A 21,018-nucleotide genomic window follows, 5' to 3' on the forward strand; every position below is an offset into this window, starting at 1 on the left:
GGTTGTAGATCCTAGCAAAGGTTATGATGTGGGAAAATCTATGTTAACCATGTCTTTGGATTAAGTCCAACAAGAAGTTCTTGCATGAAACCTATATTCTAACCTTGCTCCCTTCATGGCATCTATCTCTAATCTAGCAATACACATCCTCCTAGTCAACCATCTAAGAGAGCAAGGTCTAGGCAAGGGTCTATAGGCTAGGCACTAGTAGCAACATCAATCCGCGACTTGGGGAGCAACTTCCCATTGGGGATCTTTCCTTCCCACCAAAAGTATTGTATCGAGATCTTTCTATTCGTAGCATGACTAAATGCACTCTTGTATTTGCTCCCATGGATACAAGCTACAAGGTTAAGCTTTATCATCATTTCGAGTTGATTGGTGTGCTAGCAATACTAGCAAATACCCGGTCTCTCATTTACCTAGCCAACAACGTGGATGCCTCCTTCCCAATGAGCATCTTGAGGCAGTTCTCCACCTCTACTAGGTACTCATTGGCAAGCCAGCACACGAGTGCTTGGCTATCTCAAAAATACTTCATCCCTTGCATCCACTACAATGGCATTACTTCATACACCTACACAAACTCAAATTGGGACAACATCGACACCAAACAATACGAGTGGATGGTACACTATTTCAACCTTGGCTTAGAACTTGTTTATCTCCATGAAAAACAACCCATAATCGTAGCAAAGGGAAAGTATCAAGCTTTCTTATTTTTGGAGCTCTTGTATCTCAATTCTACACTAGCTTCCCTAAGAGTTTGGGCATGCCGACGGGGAGTTAGGACATGCACATGAGCAACACACTCTGACCTACTCCCTTGAAGCTTTTCTTCTCTAACCAGGAGCTCGATCTTCAATTGGAGAACCAAAGTTTGATATGTTCTTGTTTGCGAGCAAATTGAGTTGGTAGCAACACTCTTTTACCAGGGCATTATCCTTGAGCACAACCTCGGTGGTCTACTATAAAGAGTCGGATTGGATCAACACGCATCCTTGGTCGTGACCTCTCCTCATCACAAGGGCCCTTACATTCTGTGAAGTGGTATGCAGCAATCTCCTTCCAAAGTGTGAGGGTAAGCTCCTTATGTATTTTCAATCCACAATGGTGTGACACAAATTGTTCAAGTAAAACAAGTTTGAGTTTTGACTTTTTACCTTGCCTTTTGTATTTTGAGTTTTGAGTTTTGCTCGCTCTTCATCCTTCAATGCTCAAACTATCGATCATCCGTCATAAAAAAGTTGCATCTACAATATTGATATACAGATTGTTCAGCTAAGAAAGGCTAAGTTTTGAGTTTTGAATTTTGCATTTTGCACTTTTACATCTTGTGTTTTGCATTTTGCATTTTTTTATTGTTTTTTCTTTATTGCACACACAACCAACAAGCATTACAAGCATGATATATCTTCAATCCACAATAATGCCACATGGTTTGTTTAAGCAATAAAAGTTTTGAGTTTTTTGTTTTTTGTTTTTGTGTCGGTTTTTGAGTTTTCAATCTCAATCCAATGAACCAATTTCTCCCAATTCAACCTTCCTAAACTAGCTGCATGTATTTTGGAGTGTTCAAGTGACAAGTGCGGATAATGGATACCACATCAATCCCATCCACACAAGCAAACAAGCCTTCTATTCCACCACATGGTAGGAGTCTAAGAACCTCGGTGGTTACATCATCCTATGGTCCAAAAGGTTGAAGGCTTGAAGATGGTTTACGACCCAAATAATATGATCTGATACCATTGCTCCGTCTACCACCAAGCATAGCAATAAGTTAAGAAGCTAGTATAGAAGAAGAGAAAAGCAAGATCACAATGAAGAGCTTTACCTTTTCTGAATCTCTTACTCAACACACCTCTCACTCTCTCTCTCTCTTACTCACTCTCAACAATGAAAGCAGGATGATATAATAGAATAAGAGAATAGAAAGCTTCAATAGCTGCACTAACAGAGTGTCCGCAGAATAGATGTATCAAAATAGTAAATACAACTCAAACCTCCCATCCTTATATAGACATAAATTAAGGTTAGGGCTAGGTCACTTCTCTAGGGGATGGCACCCCGTTTGCAATTTAGGGCTTGCACCCCTTTTGTATTTTATGGTTTGTCCCTCTATGAATTAGAGTTTGTACCCCTTTTTCATCTTAGGGTTTCCATTACTATGAATTAGCGTTTGCACCCTCTTTTGGATATCCTAGGCCCTTTGTCAGATCTAGACCAGTCCTTCCTTGAAGCATACTTGATAGTTAGCCTGATTAGACCATGCCTACACTAATACAATGACAAATATATGTGTGCAACCCATGCAAGAGTTGTGGTGCAAGAAATGCAATGTGGGAGATAAATATAATGTGATCAGAAGTGAGCTCGGGTCTCACAAAATAATACATCCATGAAGTACACTAATACTATGAGTATCTAGAAATAATCATTGAAGCACTACAATAATAATGTTCCACCATCAAATAAATCTAGCACTTTAGCTTTCACTTTGCTTTGATCTTCTGTGACTTTAGCCTTCACAAAGTATTTTTAATAAATAAGGTAATTGAAAATGTTATTTTAATATATTAAAATAGTGTAGTAGCATACTTTGCTTGATTAGGAAGCTAAAGCAAGCCCAATCGAGAAAAGTTTGGCACCTTTGGTCTTGAGGATCGAAAGCCTACGGTCGAGTGGACAAGGTAAGTTTGGTAGCTTTTCAAAACTCGATAAAGTCGTTTAGTTTGTGACCTTCCCAAATTCAATAGGACTAGTTACCAAGTTCAACATCATTCTAGGGGTTGGAGTTTAGACTTAAGCATATGGATAGGAGGGGATCAAGTTACACTCTCCCCCGTCTCTCGCTCTCTTGGAACCACATATGATGTTAGCATTGTCTCATCTTTCATCGATTACAAAGTGGTATTCTTAGGTGAGCACTCGACTACTATTAGGGGTGACCTATCCACACTTCCCCTGTGAAGTAGAATCAAGAGCCGCATGTTCTAAGCCTCACATTTCCTATGAGGAGATTGGGCAGAATTATACATGGATACAAGTTGTGGTTGAGTAGAGGACTCCTCTAGGCCCAATGGAGGAGGTGCCTCACACATAGTACCAAAGCCAAGGTTTGAAGGTTAAGTAGTTGACGGATAAAAGGAATTAATCAAGTAACCAAATCTGTTCGAATGAGCTATTATTGAGTGTTTTGCACTGACTCTAGTATACACACTATGGCCACAAAAAACTAGATATGAGGAAGTAGTACACTTGCAAGAATTTTTTTTCCTTGATGTGTCAAACGGTCTTTAGGATCATAAAAACTTTTCATATAGAGAAGCCATATCTGGGATCTTAGAGATAATAAGTATTCCTTTGTACTGCAACCTCACCCTAAATCATGATGTATGAGTAATTTTTTGCCATCGGGGATAGGTGACAGACATATGGGGATCTATGATGGCTAAAACTTTCTTCCTCATTATGAGATGTGGAGGATTTGATGAGTTGAATGGTTTAAGGATAGTCAAGATATATGTTTTGTTTACTGATTTTGACGAATGATTACTAGTCGTTCGGTAGTGAGCCTATACCTAAGATATTGGGGGTCAATCGCCAAATGTTGCATCAGAAATTGGGGGTCAATCAACAAGTGTTGCATGAGATAATACCATCTAAAAGAGTAGTTGTAGTGCCAAGAAGGCCTAATTTTGAATTGGATGTTGGAGTTACTCCTAGGGACCATGAATATATCGTATTTGTTATGTACGTGAGAGACCGCCAAGATATATGAGAAAATAAACAGTGACTTTTCATAGGAAAAGGATCCATGAGATGGTGTTTTGGTGTATCATTCATTTATGATCGATAAGTCTTTGTAAAGAAATCTTTTGTATTAATAAAAATTCCGGTGCTTGTTTGTTTTTAAAGAGCCTGAGTATCGAGCCTATGTTGATGATTGAGTTATTTTGGTAGATATTTTAGTGATGGAATACGATTCATGCAAATGATTTTCGACACATAATGTATGCTGCTACAGTTTGTGAGACTTGGATATACTGGAATTTTGAGAGAGTGTAATGATTGTTTTAGAAAAGACATCTGTCCTGACGCTCGCCAACCACAAGCTGCGATCGAGGTGTCTGTCCCGCCGGCAACACGCACGGCCCCAGAACAGCGGCCGCGCACCTTCTTCTGCTCGCTGCCCTGCAAGACGCTGTACACGAGCAATGTGACAGCCCGCCTCTGCCATACGCTGCTGCTCCATGCTAGGCAGACGCTGTACACGAGCAATGTGGCGGCCCGCCTCTGCCATGAGCAATGTGGCGGCCCGCCTCTGCCATACGCTGCTACTCCATGAGCCTAGCTTGTTAACCCTTAGACGAGCAGTCCGCGTTCGCAGGCTCCACAGCGGCGGGGCTGCCTTTCCTTGAGACTTGTGGGGTGGGGGTGCGCCGAGCGCTCCGAGGCAGTGCAATACGGAGGCGACGCGCGCAGGCCGGCGGTCAGCAAGCTGCCGGGTGGGGCTGCCCCCGTGAAAGAAATTAGGTTAATATCGTAGTGGCCCGATGGGCCACGTATCAGATATTAAACTGATAAGAACAGATACTACACTTGATCTTAGCCAAAAGGCCGAGAAAGGTATGGGGTACCCTGGCGGTCCGACCCTTTGCTTTATACCCCCGGGGGCTTCCTCCTCCGGCTTGGCTTGCCAGCTTTTGCGTTTCCTTCCGCGTCCACCGCTCTCTCTCTGCCTACGGGACTGACAGGGGAGCAAAAGCACCCATTCACTGTATGTATACCACTAAATCTCCATCCCCCGGGCCCGGAGTTTTGTTTTTCCCTTTCCTAACAAAACAGAAAAACCAAGACACCCGCGCCGCCGTTCTCGCGGTCCCGAACGTGTCGGAGAGGATCCCCTAGAAAACCAAAACACACCCACGCCGCCGTGTCGGAGGGGATCCCCTAGACTTCTCGACGCTGCCGTGCGCAATTCCCCCATTTTAGCCACTCCACTGAGTTCCGTGCCGTGCCGATACGTACACGAGGTATATCTCCCCAGAGCGTTTGTAGACATGCCATATGCTTCCTTCGCGGCCATCTTCCGCACTACTTGCCCTTCTCCACATACCATGCTCTTTTGATCTCCATACAAGCATCCAACGTGGAACCCTACTTGCTTTTACCTTTCCAGCCTCTCCTGAGGTTCCCCTCAATCTTGGCGAAATGTTGTCGGACAGAGAACGCTTACCTGGGATGATCGAGGCGAAATGTATTCCGGCTGCATCTTTTTAATGGTGCAAGCAACATCCTTTGGTATAGATTTGTAGAGTGCCTATGCCCCTTGAGATGCAGTTGTGCCACATTGCACGGTCACTTTTAGGTCTACAAACCCCTCTCTCCGTTTCCATGAGCCTCTTTATTTGCGCGTGCGCACTTTATTTAACTGGTTAGTTATTTAAATAATCTTTGTGTGTGCGTGTGTACACACCCACACACTTTGGGACAACCAAGAGGGGGACGCCTATAAGTCCCTACAACCTGTGAAACCAACGAGTAAGTGAGATTCTCAGGCATGGGAGTAGCCAATACAGCATCTTTATCTAAGAGTATCCCCTTTCGGTTCTCCTAATTTTTGAAAATACAATGCCCAATGTTGTAATACAAGCTAAAGTACATTTGGGGGCTCAGTTTCAGAATTGAGCATAAAGTGAGGGGAGTTTGAGATGCTAAAGAGACAACCGACTCCATCCCCTGAGGTATCATGACTTATTCACATATTACCTTGTTATAGGCTAACTATGGTTCTATACGATTCTCAATAAAATTCAGTGGCTTGGTAGATCACTGCTTTGTAGAAATAGTAGACCTACTGAGCCGGACATAAACATAATGTAATGCGCCCTCTTCTAGTAGCTAGCTGCTTGACCTAGGTCAGCTTCTTTTGATCGTGTTAACTTTAACTTGCGTTTACAGTTTGGTTAAACTACGATTGACATGCATCCATCCCTTTCCTTTGGGTTGAGAAGGCAGAGACCTAGGGCCAACACAAGCCTCTATACAACCATAGAGAGCTACAAGCGGATTGTGAGCCACTATGCAATGGGATGTGTAGACCAAACGTAGAGGACATGGCCAAAAATAGCCACCTAATGTGACCGAGGTGTTTCAATTCATTATTGCATTTGGGCTCCAATAGGGCGGCCACGTTGAACATGCTCCATAAGGGCTTCTTAAGTCATGCCGCACAAGCCTTCGGCGTGCACTTGACTTGTGAAAGAAATGTTGCATTAGGCCTTCTTGCAGGGATGCTAGTACTGCTTCGAAAAGGCTCTGGGTGCTTTCTTTGTTCGCTGATATTTACACAAAGGGGCGATTAAGAGGAAGACAATGAGAAAATTGTAATAGGCACAGTTTGGCAATGAGGCATTTCCACGTGTAATGAGGTTGAAGGTCAAAAGTCTAAAACTTTAGCCTTGAGCTATACTCAGTTGCATTGGCATGTACGTTGCAGAAACATGACAAGCCCTTCTAGCATTAATCATGATCGCATATAGACAATGCATGGTACTTGTAAAGAGCCCAAGCAAGAGCAAAAGGAGTGGCCTTGGCTACATGCATTCACAAGGAGGATTAAGATCAAGCAAGAGCAGTTTAGCATGCATATTAAACATAATTGTTAGTCCACCAACACAAACTTTTCGAGCCTTAGGTACTGTGTCATCTTATCGAATAATGGGCAATATGGTCATGTATATGGGGACTCTTTGAGTCTCATATCGCTTTTCTTTCTTGATGGAAACATCAAATTGAAATATCACCCTTGAGCCTCAAACAAGAGACAAAGACACAAGGAAACCTTTAACATTGAGGCCCAAATATTCCAACCAAGATATGCCTTGACTTCAATATAATGCCCATCTAGCTCCTAATGAGAAGTCTCCAACACAAAAATAAGCTTTTATCAACATAACAGTTCCTCTTCAACAACTTCATCGGCAAGTCATTGTGCTTTGATTATTCCAGCTTAGTATCTGTTGTATGCTCTTGAGTGCACCAACCATTCCGAGAGCCAAGTTTACTATTTTTAGTTAGCTATTCAAATCCTTATGCTTCCATTTCAAACCTTGTAAGATTGCAAGCCTAGTTGTATGGCATCCATTTATTTAAAGAGAAAAGTAAAAGACAAGGAAAATAAGAGACATAAAAAAACAAAAGAAATAAGAAAAAAGCATATGAACAACAAAAAAACTATGCACTCACGTGGTCAATACACTGCACCTAGGAGTCCTCAAGCTAGGTACGTTAGATGACTTATGTCAATCAGCTCCATCTCTAACCCCCTAGCCCTTTTTCCATTTTCCCTCACATTTACTTAGGGCCATCAAGGGCAAGACACACGTAAGAAGTCTTGACTCACCTTCGTTAGACTTGTCTTGCTAGGTTAGTTGCACTTTTTATCTATTCACTTCATTCATCCAATGTTCACACATCAACTTGATAGCAGGGCAAGAAAGGTACTTGTGATACAAAGGAACCATATGCAATTGATCTAGCATTTTTTAAGAGCTACTTGGATTAGACTCGTAACTTTTGTCCATCCTACATTTTAGGTTTTCCCCATGATATTCTTCAACAACTCCCTTTTTCTTTAGTATTGAAAATTATTTCTATCTTCATTAGTTCAAGATCCCTTACTTCATCAACCATTAATCAATGGGATAACCCATGGAATAGTCTTCGAACTAAGTACCAGCCTATTTAAGCATGCGTATTCACATAGTATTTGCACCATAATCTATACACAGTTTGGGTCGTCAATTGTGGGACAACACTTTAGCCGAACAACAATATGTATCTTATGCTTGAAACAGAAGACCAACATTATCCCCTAGGAAGTGAATGCATGTAAGGTTTTTCTCTGCAAGTACAAAAGTTCGTGGAGAATCATGCACCATTAGTTCTACTTCAATATTCTCCCATCTTCTATATCTCCAATACATTCCCCATGACCATTCAAGCTCTATCCAACAACAAGGGACCAATAGCCAAGAGTACCAATATCAGTGTCACAACCCCTACAAGCTACATCACAAAAACAACAACATTGACCACTTTGTGCCCAAGTGCCAAAAGCAATTTCCATCTTCATCATCAAAGGCATCTACTACTCCTCCATTAGGACAACTTTTCAAAGACATTCCTTGCATTTTGCATCTTGGTGTAAGCTACAACCTACCACCTTGGAAGTGAGTCCTATGATATCGACACTCTTCTTAGAGGGGGTAATGTTAATGGTAAATTGTGAATGGAAAATTCAAATATTGTCAAAGCAAAGTCAAAGTACAAAGTGCCAAAATTGTTTTCAAAAAGAGGATTATGTTTTCAAATTCATTGGATTATTTTGGGCACTTATTCCATGGACATCATTATTACTATTCTATTATTTTGTGAGAGTCGGCGGGCTTACATCCATGCACATGATATATTTTCCATAGTTTCATTTGAAAATCCACAGTAGTTTGTGGGGATTATGGCCATGAAAATATGAGTGTAATTGTCTAAACTAGATTTAATTAATACGATTGAAGCATTAATCAAAGGAGGACTGCCAAGAGCCCACAAAGTGGGTAAGGTGCCCCAAAAGTGGTGGAAACCCTAAATAAGGATAGATTAAGAGGCGACAAAGTAGGCTGCCTAGTCTAAAGGCAAGGTGGAGTATAGACCCTATTGAGTTCACTATACCTCGTCGATACTAGTCTTGCGTTCTTTTCTTTCCTGGTAGGAAGGGAGGATGCTTAGAGTTGGAGTGATGAGCCAACTATGTGAGACATAGTTGGCCAAGGAAGCTGAATCTTTTAAAATAATAGAAGCCTCTCTAATGTCCCAACTATTGTGCATTTGGCTCAACATCCATCCATACAATCTTGGATCTATATATTTTTTACTGTTATGAGATCCCAAATATACACGTCATGACTTTTAGGTCAATACTTAGATGACATTTTTCTTCAAATGATTGAAGGTCTTCGAATTCAAGATACTCTTGTTTGTCTTGTCATTCAAAATTTAGAAATTCTTGGGATGTTTGTATAATGGAAAAGCCATTTTAGATCTTGGATGTCTAGTAAAAGGAAATCCTCAAGAGAAGATGTTAAGATAAAAGTTTTTGGACCCTCAAAGTTAGTACTATCTTTTCAAAACGTTTTGATTGATACTATTGTTCTATACTGTAGGTTTATTTTATTTTGATGTTTCCTTGTAGCATGAAAATGTCACATAAGATTGAATCTTATACATTAACGTAAAGCCATTATACTATCACATCTCATCTTTTTTTGAGTCGCACAAATTCATCAATATTCATATGTACAATAGTGCATGTGAGCCCCAAGGAATGTTTGTAGGCTAGCTAGCTTATCTCAATTTAGTTATATCTTTCTCCTTATATTTCCATGCTAGAACTTCTTGGACATTCAAAACAAGTTTTAAGATCTTTCAACTTGGTGAAAGGCTCGAGATAGGGACTTACACTTACAATCCCTTGAGCACAAGTTGTAAGCCTTTAGGATTGGGTAACTTCACTTGGAAACATTTCTTATTTGTATAAATATAGAAAACCTAGCTTACCACTTCATGCAAAGAATTGATCTCCTCAAGTTGCATGCCATGTGACTAGAAAGAATGGTACCTAAATCTCAAATTGCTAACAAGATTTCTAAATTGGTCTTTCAAGTCTTAAAGATGGTAGCGGCAATAAATGTTTTTCTTGAATATCCTAAGCTATAGAAACATTAAATTGAAATATCACCCTTGAGCCTCAAACAAGAGACAAAGACACAAGGAAACCTTTAACATTGAGGCCCAAATATTCCAACCAAGATATGCCTTGACTTCAATATAATGCCCACCCAACTCCTTAGGAGAAGTTGCGATTTTCTCCAACACAAAAATAAGCTTTTATCAACATAACAGTTCCTCTTCAACAACTTCATTGGCAAGTCATTGTGCTTTGATTATTCTAGCTTAGTATCTATTGTATGCTCTTGAGTGCACCAACCATTCTGAGAGCCAAGTTTACTATTTTTAGTTAGCTATTTAGATCCTTATACTTCCATTTCAAACTTTGTAAGATTGCAAGCCTAGTTGTATGGCATCCATTTATTTAAAGAGAAAAGTAAAAGCCAAGGAAAATAAGAGAGATAAAAAAACAAAAAAATAAGAAAAAAATATATGAATATTAAAAAAAAGCACTCACGTGGTCAATACACTGCACCTAGGAGTCCTCAAGCTAGGTACGTTAGGTGACCTGTGTCAATCAGCTCCGTCTTTAACCCCCTAGCCCTTTTTCCATTTTCCCCCACATTTACTTAGGGCCATCAAGGGCAAGACACACGTAAGAAGTCTTGACTCACCTTGGTTAGACTTGTCTTGCTACGTTAGTTGCACTTTTTATCTCTTCACTTCATTCATCCAATGTTCACACATCAACTTGATAGTAGGGCAAGAAAGGTACTCGTGATACAAAGGAACCATATGCAATTGATCTAGCATTTTTTAAGAGCTACTTGGATTAGACTCGTAACTTTTGTCCACCCTTTTTCTTTAGTATGGAAAATTATTTCTATCTTCATTAGTTCAAGTTCCCTTACTTCATCAACCATCAATCAATGGGATAATCCATGGAATAGTCTTCGAACTAAGTACCAACCTATTTAAGCATGCGTATTCACATAGTATTTGCACCATAATCTATACACAGTTTGGGTCGTCAATTGTGGGACAACACTTTAGCTGAACAACAATATGTATCTTATGCTTGAAACAGAAGACCAACATTATCCCCTAGGAAGTGAATGCATGTAAGGTTTTTCTCTGCAAGTACAAAAGTTCGTGGAGAATCATGCGCCATTAGTTCTACTTCAATGTTCTCCCATCTTCTATATCTCCAATACATTCCCCATGACCATTCAAGTTCTATCCAGCAACAAGGGACCAATAATCAAGAGTACCAATATCAGTGTCACAACTCCTACAAGCTACATCACAAAAACAACAACATTGACCACTTTGTGCCCAAGTGCCAAAAGCAATTTCCATCTTCATCATCAAAGGCATCTACTACTCCTCCATTAGGACAACTTTTCAAAGACATTCCTTGCACTTTGCATCTTGGTGTAAGCTACAACCTACCACCTTGGAAGTGAGTCCTATGAGATTGGCACTCTTCTTAGAGGGGGTAATGTTAATGGTAAATTGTGAATGGAAAATTCAAAGAATGTCAAAGCAAAGTCAAAGTACAAAGTGCCAAATCCATCTTCAAAAAGAGGATTATCTTTTCAAATTCATTGGATTATTTTGGGCACTTATTCCATGGACATCATTATTACTATTGTATTATTTTGTGAGAGTCGGCGGGCTTACATCCATGCACATGATATATTTTCCATAGTTTTATTTGAAAATCCACAGTAGTTTGTGGGGATTATGGCCATGAAAATATGAGTGTAATTGTCTAAACTAGATTTAATTAATATGATTGAAGCATTAATCAAAGGAGGACTGCCAAGAGCCCACAAAGTGGGTAAGGTGCCCCAAAAGTGGTGGAAACCCTAAATGAGGACAGATCAAGAGGCGAAAAAGTAGGGTACCTAGTCTAAAGGCAAGGTGGAGTATAGAACCTATTGAGTTCACTATACCTCGTCGATACTAGTCTTGTGTTCTTTTCTTTCCTAGTAGGAAGGGAGGATGCTTAGAGTTGGGGTGACAAGCCAACTATGTGAGACATAGTTGGCCAAGGAGGCTGAATCTTTTAAAACAATAGAAGCCTCTCCAATGTCCCAACTATTGTGCATTTGGCTCAACATCCATCCATAAATACAAGCTTGGATGTATATTTTTTGATGCTTTGAGATCACTAATATACACGCCATGAATTTTAGGTCAATACTTAGATGACGTTTTGCTTCAAATGATTGAAGATCTTCCAATTCAAGGTACTCTTGTTTGTCTTGTCATTCAAAATTTAGAAATTCTTGGGGTGTTTGTATAATGGAAAAGCCATTTTAGAGTCTCATGGCTCTCACTAGATACGTGCTACATGTATCCACCATAGATTGTTTTCTAACTATAGACTTGAAGCTTCTACATGTTGTGGAGCAAGCACAATGCTTATCTACTCCATTTTCTAATGTTTTAGAATTTTTATATCTCATCTAGATTTATTTCAAATATAAGGCTCTCGTCTGTCTCTATAAATCCATATTGTAAGCATGCAAAATTGCCATTCGTATCCTTGTAAGATCCACCTAAACATTGTTATAGTCATTGTTTTAAAATGTATGCACATTGTTTTTCTTTGCCTTTTTAAAAGACATTGAATTTGTGATATGCTTATAGTTAATTAGAAGCTTTGTTATTGCCATGTTTTGTTAAAATCTCTCCTGTGCAATGATGTAGGGTCTAAGAAGAGCAAAGCCATGTAGACAATGTTGATAAAGTTTATTTCCCACTATTTCATCAATTATTTTGATATCTCTTCCTACTAATGGAAACATTGTCACATGCTTCCTCAACTTGATTTGGTTGGAATTATTTTGAAAATCCTTGCTTAGCTCCATCTATACATTTTGATGTACTTGAACTTGCATTCAGATACATGATTAGACTGAAATGTCTTCCCTATCGTTACTAAATTTATTCATATACTAGATGTTGGTAGTTTGGTCTTACAAAGCCACAATTGTAGAATTGAGGGATATACTTAAATACTAGATTTTGGGAGTTTGCTCAGTCTTGGGAAGCCACTGATTGTAGAATTGAGGGATATATTACAATTTTGCTAGAGGATATAAGTCAAAATGTCCTACAAGCTAGCGTGCAAAAGTATGTAATAATGTCAGTAAGCAACAAGAGTCCTTCCAACCTGGTAGTAGTATGTAGCTCCTCCTCGAGTATAAATTTTTTCAAGAGGGGATGATTGAGTTGTGGGGGATAACCAAGGTTTCTTGAGAGAATGATTGATCAAACAAAGATAATCAAAATGGCTAGGATCAGTGGCATTGTGTCACTTGACATTTGACATGAGATGACTACCTACATAGGCAACCTTGACCCTATGTATATATCACTTTTTCAAGAGATGGCTCTTGGCTTGATTCGATGTTGTTTGGACCTCTTGGGAGTTTTGGGCTTGATGTACAAAAATAGAGCTTATAGTAAGTGAGTTTGGGTGTAGGACAATGTAAAAATATTTAAATAATGTAAAATTTTATGTTTGCAAGCATAAAATAGTGAGAGATCGGTGTGAAGGCACCATAGTATTGAGATGCTTGGGAGATTAGGATCACTATAGTGCATGATCCTTCAAATAGCTAATAGATTTGGAATTCTTACATCAAGAAGGGCAAGGTGCTCCAAGAGTGTGATTCAAAGGGAAGAGAATCCATAGTTTTCAATCTAAAGAGGAAGGTTTATATATAAGAAGGAAGAGGAGGAGCTTGACATGCTTTAACTTTCCCCTTGCTTTTCTTTAAAACTTTCTTTTTTTCAAGAGGTTCTTAGTTGAGCATGCCTTTCTAAAAGCATGTTCCTTCTTTTGGCTTGTTTTTACCCTTCCCTATTTTTGTGGAAAAGAACTTAAATTTACCATCCAAAAATTATTTTCCCCTTTTGTCTTATCCTTTATTCCAAGAGTGCTTTTACATTGTATCTTGCAATTGACCCATGGTGCTGTAAAATTGTAGAGTGATTAATTTTTTGAGATGGAATGCATCTATGCTAATAGTTAATTACTATTTTAAATGTGTAGTTTTTATTGTATTTAATCATTATGAGTTAAATTTTTCTTAGTATGCATGGTTTTAATAATGTACAAACATATGAATGTGGCAAATATTCAGACTCTATTCGAGTCCAATTCTGAGATAAGCTCGAATAGCGATCTTGAGATTCCAAAGCCCCCTAGGAACAGATGCACCAAAGGAGACCTCCTAGTCCACTTGAGGCATAGACAATTGAAAGAGGAAAAGAGGAAGAAATCCAAGGGTTTAGATGCTGAAAAGCAAAAGAAAACACAAGATCTACCTAACCGATTCACAAAATTCAAAAACGGTGATCAAATAGTGGTATTATTAGGAGTGAAGAGACAAGACCAAACTAGTGAGACCATTAAAGAACCTGCCAAAGGTCAAGGAAGTCAACTTAGATGGTGAAGGTGAAAAGCCTTGATTAATATTCATAGCAGATGACCTAACCAAGGATGAGGAGACTAACCTCATTAGTCTCTAATAAAAGGAATTTTGTGATGTGTTTACATGGTCCATAGAGGAGCTAAAAGGTATTGATCCAAGCATAGTAACCCATAACATTCCTATAGTGCTTGACACAACACCCATTAGACAAAGGCCTTATGCCATGAATCCAAAGCATGCTCATGTTGCAAAAGAAGAGATTGAAAAACTTTTGAGCACATGATTCATTTATGAGATCAAGCACACGAATTGAATATTATCCATTGTGATTGTACTAAAAAAGAATGGAAAGATTTGAGTGTGTGTGAACTATAAAAAAGTCAATATAGCTACTAAGAGAGATAACTATCCTTTGCCTTACACCGAGCACATGCTTGAAGAGTGGTAGGGAAAGAAGCGAATAGCTTCCTAGATGGGTTCTCAGGATACAACCAAATATAAGTTCACTTAGACAATAGGCACAAAACAACGTGTTTGCTTACATTGCCATGCCCTTTGGGCTAACCAATACCCCTACTACCTTTCAACATCTCATGTGTGCTCTCTTCAAAGAAATGCTCAAGAAGTGGTTGGAAGTATTTGTTGATGACCTATGTGTTCAAACCAACTGGAAAATACACATGGAGAAACTCCACGTAGACTTTGAATATTGTGGACAATATGCTCTCTTATTGAATCCCTTGAGGTGCCAGAAACATGGCTATATATTAGGGCACATTGTGTTGAGGAATGGAATTTCCATTGACTTCTCAAAAGTTAAGGTGATTATTGATCTTCCACCTTCGACCAACTATAAAGGAGTTCAATGCTTCCTAGGTCATCCGAATATTATCGACGGTTCATGTTGAATTATGCATTATCTGCTAGGCTAATATACAAATTATTGATTGTGTTCAAGTGGACAAATGTGTGCCATAGCAAACCTATGAGTGGATTGAGGAGGCCCTAACATTGACATCTATTTTAAGAGCCCTAGATTGGTCCATCACTTTCCATGTGCACATTGATACTTTGAAATTTACCGTGGGGGCAGTACCGTGCCAACTTGGTGAACATAACATAGATTTTCTAGTGAGTTTTGCAAGCAAGCAACTCAATGATGCATAGATGGACTATTCAACAATAGAGCGAGAACAGTTGACAATGGTATTTGTGCTAAAAATTTTAGGCATTATCTTTTGGCCACACCATTCACCTTCTTTGTTGATCGTGAGGCATTGCTTTACCTTGTTATAAACCTTGCGCAATAGGGTTCATTTCCAGATGGTCATTGCTCTTGTTGGAATTTGACTTCTCAGTGGTAGTGCGAAGAGGAGAGCAACATTATATGGCTAACCATATGTCCCACATACCCATTGGAAAACCTACTAAGAAAGGCATTATGGGCGATCTACTTGATGCTCACCTTTTCAGAATATGTAGCCAAAGTGAGCTTTACAAAGTAGACCTTATACCTTACTAGATAGATGATATAGTACAGATTCTAGAAAATGGAATCCCCATCACCCGATCGAGAAAGCTAAACTAAGGTGCCTCATTTTGAAAGTTCAACCTTATCAGTTGATTGTTGTGGTTAGCTTTACTAATTATGGCAAGATGGTTTATTGAGACAATGTGTTTGTGAAAATGAGATGCATGATGTGCTCACTGGAGCATATGGCAAAATTGTAGGAGGACATTTCAATGGAGACACCATTGTACATAACTTTTATGGTCTCGATTATGGTAGCTTACACTATTTTGTGATGTTGCCAAGTTTGTTAAGCACTGGGATGAGTGTTAGAATACAAAATTTCCTATATGAAAGGACCAATTATAGTCGATGCTAGTAGTAGCACGCCAACCATTGAAAAAATGGGGCATCAACTTCTGTAGAGGCGACCTTGAACTCAACTACCAAGACCCATGAACCGCTTATTGGTCAAGCATTTCAAGCGAGCACTAATGGCTACCTCTCACATAGCCGACGCGCTATTGCTCTCTACAAATGCAGTGAGTTTACCTTAATGCCCGATTGAGTTGCTTCCTCTCTCAAGCACTCCGATAGCTCCACGATTCATGATGCACGCTCAAGCATCCTCAAGCCTCTTCCTTCAAGCTCCATTCTCCATAGCCATACATGAGATGAGAGAAGAGAAGAGAAGAAGAGAAGAAGAAGAGATGGTGGAGGGCTTCACCTCCAAGATCTCTCACCCTCACACACTCTCACTCCCTCCCTCAAGCACTCACAAGCAAGTAGGAGAGGAGAATAGAAGAAGAGAAGAAGAAGAGTCCATCTTGCTACACACCAAAGAATGAGCTCTCATTCACTTTTTGAACTTTATATACAAAACCCTCTTTCCCTTGGGCGGTCATCCCTTTTTACATGGTTGGCCATGGCCTAAGCCCTTTTTTCCATTGTCTCCTATCTTCCTAGCTTCCTTCCTACCACCCATCTACCTTTAAAATTTGCACGGGTGAGAGCCCAGTACTGTTTTAAAATTTTTTTGGCTGTGCTTTTATTTAAAGGTATGCCTTTTTGCTTTTGGCTTCTTGCAGCTTCCATGGTTACGTCTTGTACTCTTGGTGGTTATTCTTGTGCTTTTAGATTTATTTCGGACCCACTCTCTTGTAGGGCGCCTTTTCTTTTTTTTTCCGCCTTTCACTTTTCCTCTTGATGCCTCGTTTTCTGCTTCCTTTGCTTTGCAGTAAACATTACCCCCCTCCTAGTTGAGTGCCAGTCCCATGGCATGGTTGGGTGGTGAGTCGGACAGTGTTGCTAGGGTAGTCAAGTGGCTTTTTGAGTGTGTATACAAGCCTTGTTGGGAAGTGTGTTGGAGGGATTTATGGAACTTGAGGGCTGAAATGATGAACGGGTTGCCTCTTACCCATCCAACCTCCAATCCTCACTAAGAGAACTAAAGAGGGGCACCACCTAGCCAAAGGGAGGATGGGCTAGGACATCCTTTTTCTCAAAGAGAATCAAGAGAACCAAGACACAAATTTACAAGAGAGAATATATGTACTAGACACCATATTAGAATATGAGAGAGAGAGATGAGAGGAGAGGGAGATAATAGGAGAAGAGATAGAGGAAGCTTGCCATTATGCTACATGAAATGAGAAGATGAGAAAAGAGGGAGATAATAGGAGAAGAGGTAGAGGAAGCTTGCCATTATGCTACATAATAAAAGAACTCACTCATAGCTCACCTCAAAGAGATGGACTACCATGAGGGTATTCTAGAGTGCTCTCATGGGCTTGTCATTGTCCTCCTCCATTTCTTCATTTTCCATGGGCTCTTTATATAGCCTCAATGAGAGATTATATTAAGCTAATCTTCTTGATTAACATAATCCTAGATGATGTATGGCTCTAATGATAGTGATAGATTCCAAATCTTAGTGATGCAGACGGAGCCCATGTGTAGTTGGAGGCTAGTCCTTTGAAAAAATATATGCATTCACTCAACTCCTAGGTGTAATCCATTTTCATCTTCACTAAGATAACCATCCCTTTTACCCTTTACATTGACATGCCTCCTAAGAACTTGTTCCCCCCATTTGTTAGAGTTATCATAATCGAGAAGCAATGTAGCATACCTAGTGCTTGAAGAGTAAACCCAAAGTGATATGGTAAGCTCTTGATAGGGGCTTTGGCCAAATTTTGTGGTAGTAATCCGGGTTGTAAAAAACCCGGATCAGATCTAAAAGGTCCTTGAGTTTGGAATGAGCCTTGGTGTTGGAGGGATTTATGGACTTGTTGGAGGGATTTATGGAACTGAAAGGTCCTTGAGTTTGTAATGAGCCCTGGTGCTGGAGGGATTTATGGACCTATTGGAGGGATTAATGGAATTGAAAGGTCCTTGAGTTTGGAATGAGCCCTGGTGCTGGAGGGATCTATGGACCTGTTGGAGGGATTTATTGAACTGAAACTGAATGTCATATTGGATAGATCCCTCTACACTTCTCGTCTCTTGTGTTGTTCCAAATGGGCTTCTTCATTCAATTTTTGATTGCGTTTGTCGTATCCACCTCTTGCTTTGTTGTGCTTGCATGGTGGCACGTTGCCTAGGATGGGGAGTGCATTGCATGGATAATAGGGTCTTTGGAGCTGGCGGTCGGGGCCTTTGTTTGTACCTAGAAAAGAAAAGAAATGTGCACTACCCGGGGGGGGTTTGCCTTACCGTGGAGTGCATAGTGCCCGTGCTTGTGGATTTGGGAGATGGGTCTAAAGCCCTTGGTGGTGTCCCACTCTTGAGAACCTAGTTTATGTAGAGAGGAGGTGTGGTGCATGGAGCTTAGGATGATAGATCTAGCAATAGGCAAGAATTACCTTCCTAGGTCCATAAATCCCTTCAACACCATGGCTCATTCCAAACTTAAGGACCTTTCACTTCCATAAATCCCTCCAACAGGTCCATAAATCCCTCTAGCACCAGGGCTCATTCCAAACTCAAGGACCTTTCAGTTCCATAAATCCCTCCAACATGTTCATAAAATCCCTCCAGCACCAGGGTTCATTCCAAACTCAAGGACCTTTCAGTTTCAGAAATCCCTCTAACACCAAGGCTCATTCCAACTGCAAGGGCATTCTAGTTCCATAAATCCCTCCAACACACTTCCCAATAGGGCTTGTATACACACTCAAAAAGCCACCTAGCTACCCTAGTAACACTATCCGACTCACCACATGTATGTGTGTGTGTGTGTGTGTTCTTCATCTAGTGCTAATGTTTATACTTGTTTATCTACCTCAAAAAATCCTTATAGCTTCAAATCAAGGGAATGGCAGCCTTAAAAGAAAAGTTACATAAAATGAAATTGATATCTCATAATAGTCACATGCTCACCTCTATTCAAGATACTCTAGTTCTCTCCTCTTGTGATAGATCTAATGTAAATTTTAAGCATGACATCCTTTTCTCTTGTGATATAAATCATTGAGGATAATATAGTACATGTGTTCAAAATGTAACTTCTTTATCCATTTTAGGCATTATGCACTTAAAATTCTGGAACTACAAACTTACGCCTTACTTTTCTATCTCAATTGTACATATCTTATATGTAGGCCCAAAATACATCATAGTAGAGATTTTGTTTAATGGTCATCACCACAAAAAGGAAAGGTAATAAGTTGACAATGCATCCAAATGAGTCTTGGATGCTAACACAGATATTGTGACATGGGACTGGCACTCAACTAGGAGGGGGGTAATGGTTATTGTAAAGCAAAGGAAGCAAAAAACAAGGCATCAAGAGGAAAAGTGCAATGATACTTCAAAAATATATGATTCATCATACGACTGAATATAGCTGGTGCATTAGTCAAACCGAAAGGCATAACAAGGAATTCATAATGACCAAATTGAGTTCTAAATGCAGTTTTGAAAATGTCAGGTGTATCCAATCGTACTTGATAATATCCAGATTTGAGATATATCTTGTTAAAAATAGTGGCTCCTTGTAGTTTATCCATGAGGTCATCTACCCTAGGGATTGGATATCTATTCTTAACAATGATCTTGTTTAGGGCATGATAGTCAATGCACATCCTATAAGTATTATTTTTCTTTTTAACTAATAGGGCATGTGCAGCAAAAGGAGAACTACTGGGCATAATAAGTCCTCGGGCTAATAGTTCTTCAGCTTGTGCTTGGATTTCTTTTTGTTCAATCTGATTGTGTTTATAAGGTGCTTTACATGGTGGTTGAGAACCAGGGATTAAGTTGATTTTATGATCTTCAAGATGTGTAGGTGGTAAACCAGGGGGCAAATCAGTAGCAAAATAATCTTTAAATTGTGAAAGAAATTGTGCATGCCTAGGATGCATTTGATTTTCCTTAGCCTCAATTTTGTTTACCCATACTAAATGTTTTTTGCTACCTTTTCTCAATGCATGTTTAGCTTGTGTTTGACTAAGCAATGGAAAATGATCAAAGGTGTGCATTCCATGTAATGTGATTTGTTTTCCATTAAGATGAATTTCCATGGAATATGTGGAATAATCTATATCGGGATTATATTTGTGACACCAAGGCATTCCTAAAATAATGTCACTAGCTTGCAAAGGCACAACCAAGAAATTTCTGCGCTCAACATAATCACCAATTTTAAATTCTAAATCATGAATTTCTTGTGTACCATTGTATCTAGTGCCTAAGAGTGCAGCCTTTATGTGATAATGAGTTGGAATAGTAGGTAAATTCAATTCTTTTACCAACTTAGCAGAAATAAAATCATGTGTGCTCCCATCATCATGCAAAACAATCTTTTCGTGACCATGCACAAAACATTTCATCGTTAATAATGAATGAGGATTTGGCATACTTGGTAAAGTACCTAAAGCATCGTAGATATCATCATCATCTTCAATAAAATCTGGCATATCTTCATGATCTTTGTCTTTAGTTGCTCCCAAGTGGTTGATTTGAACAGCCGGCTTCTTGGATTAATAGTTCACTACTAAGTGTCCAGGTTGTTGACACTTGTAGCAAACTATAGGCTTTGCTTTGGAAACATTATTGGTAAGGGCTGTAAATTTAGGTATGTTGGAATTTGGCTGGAGAGAAGGCTTAGGGTTTGAATTTTTGTTTGATGGTAAAGCAGGGGTTCGAGTCTAGGGTTTATGGAAAGAAGAAGGAACAAAGCGATATTGATTGAATCTTCGAAAATTAGAATTAAATTGGTTTGTACCAAAGTTACCGTTAGTCGAAAATTATTGCGATCACTTTTCTCATCCACGAATTTTTTCTTCAGCATCATGGGCCAAAGAAATCGTATCCTCCAAAGTC

At 39.5% G+C, this 21,018-nt stretch overlaps 1 non-coding gene across 1 annotated transcript; it reads right to left on the reverse strand.

Moving 5' to 3' along the window:
* Window positions 1-4,435: 4,435 nt before the first annotated feature.
* On the reverse strand, window positions 4,436-4,636 carry LOC148013770 (U2 spliceosomal RNA). The gene has a single exon (XR_015689002.1). It is a non-coding gene; the product is annotated as a U2 spliceosomal RNA (small nuclear RNA).
* Between the last annotated feature and the right edge of the window lie 16,382 nt (window positions 4,637-21,018).

Source organism: Lygodium microphyllum, chromosome 26 (assembly GCF_053477565.2).
Source record: "Lygodium microphyllum isolate KBCC chromosome 26, Lygodium_microphyllum_v1.1.10, whole genome shotgun sequence".
Taxonomy (NCBI): domain Eukaryota; kingdom Viridiplantae; phylum Streptophyta; class Polypodiopsida; order Schizaeales; family Lygodiaceae; genus Lygodium; species Lygodium microphyllum.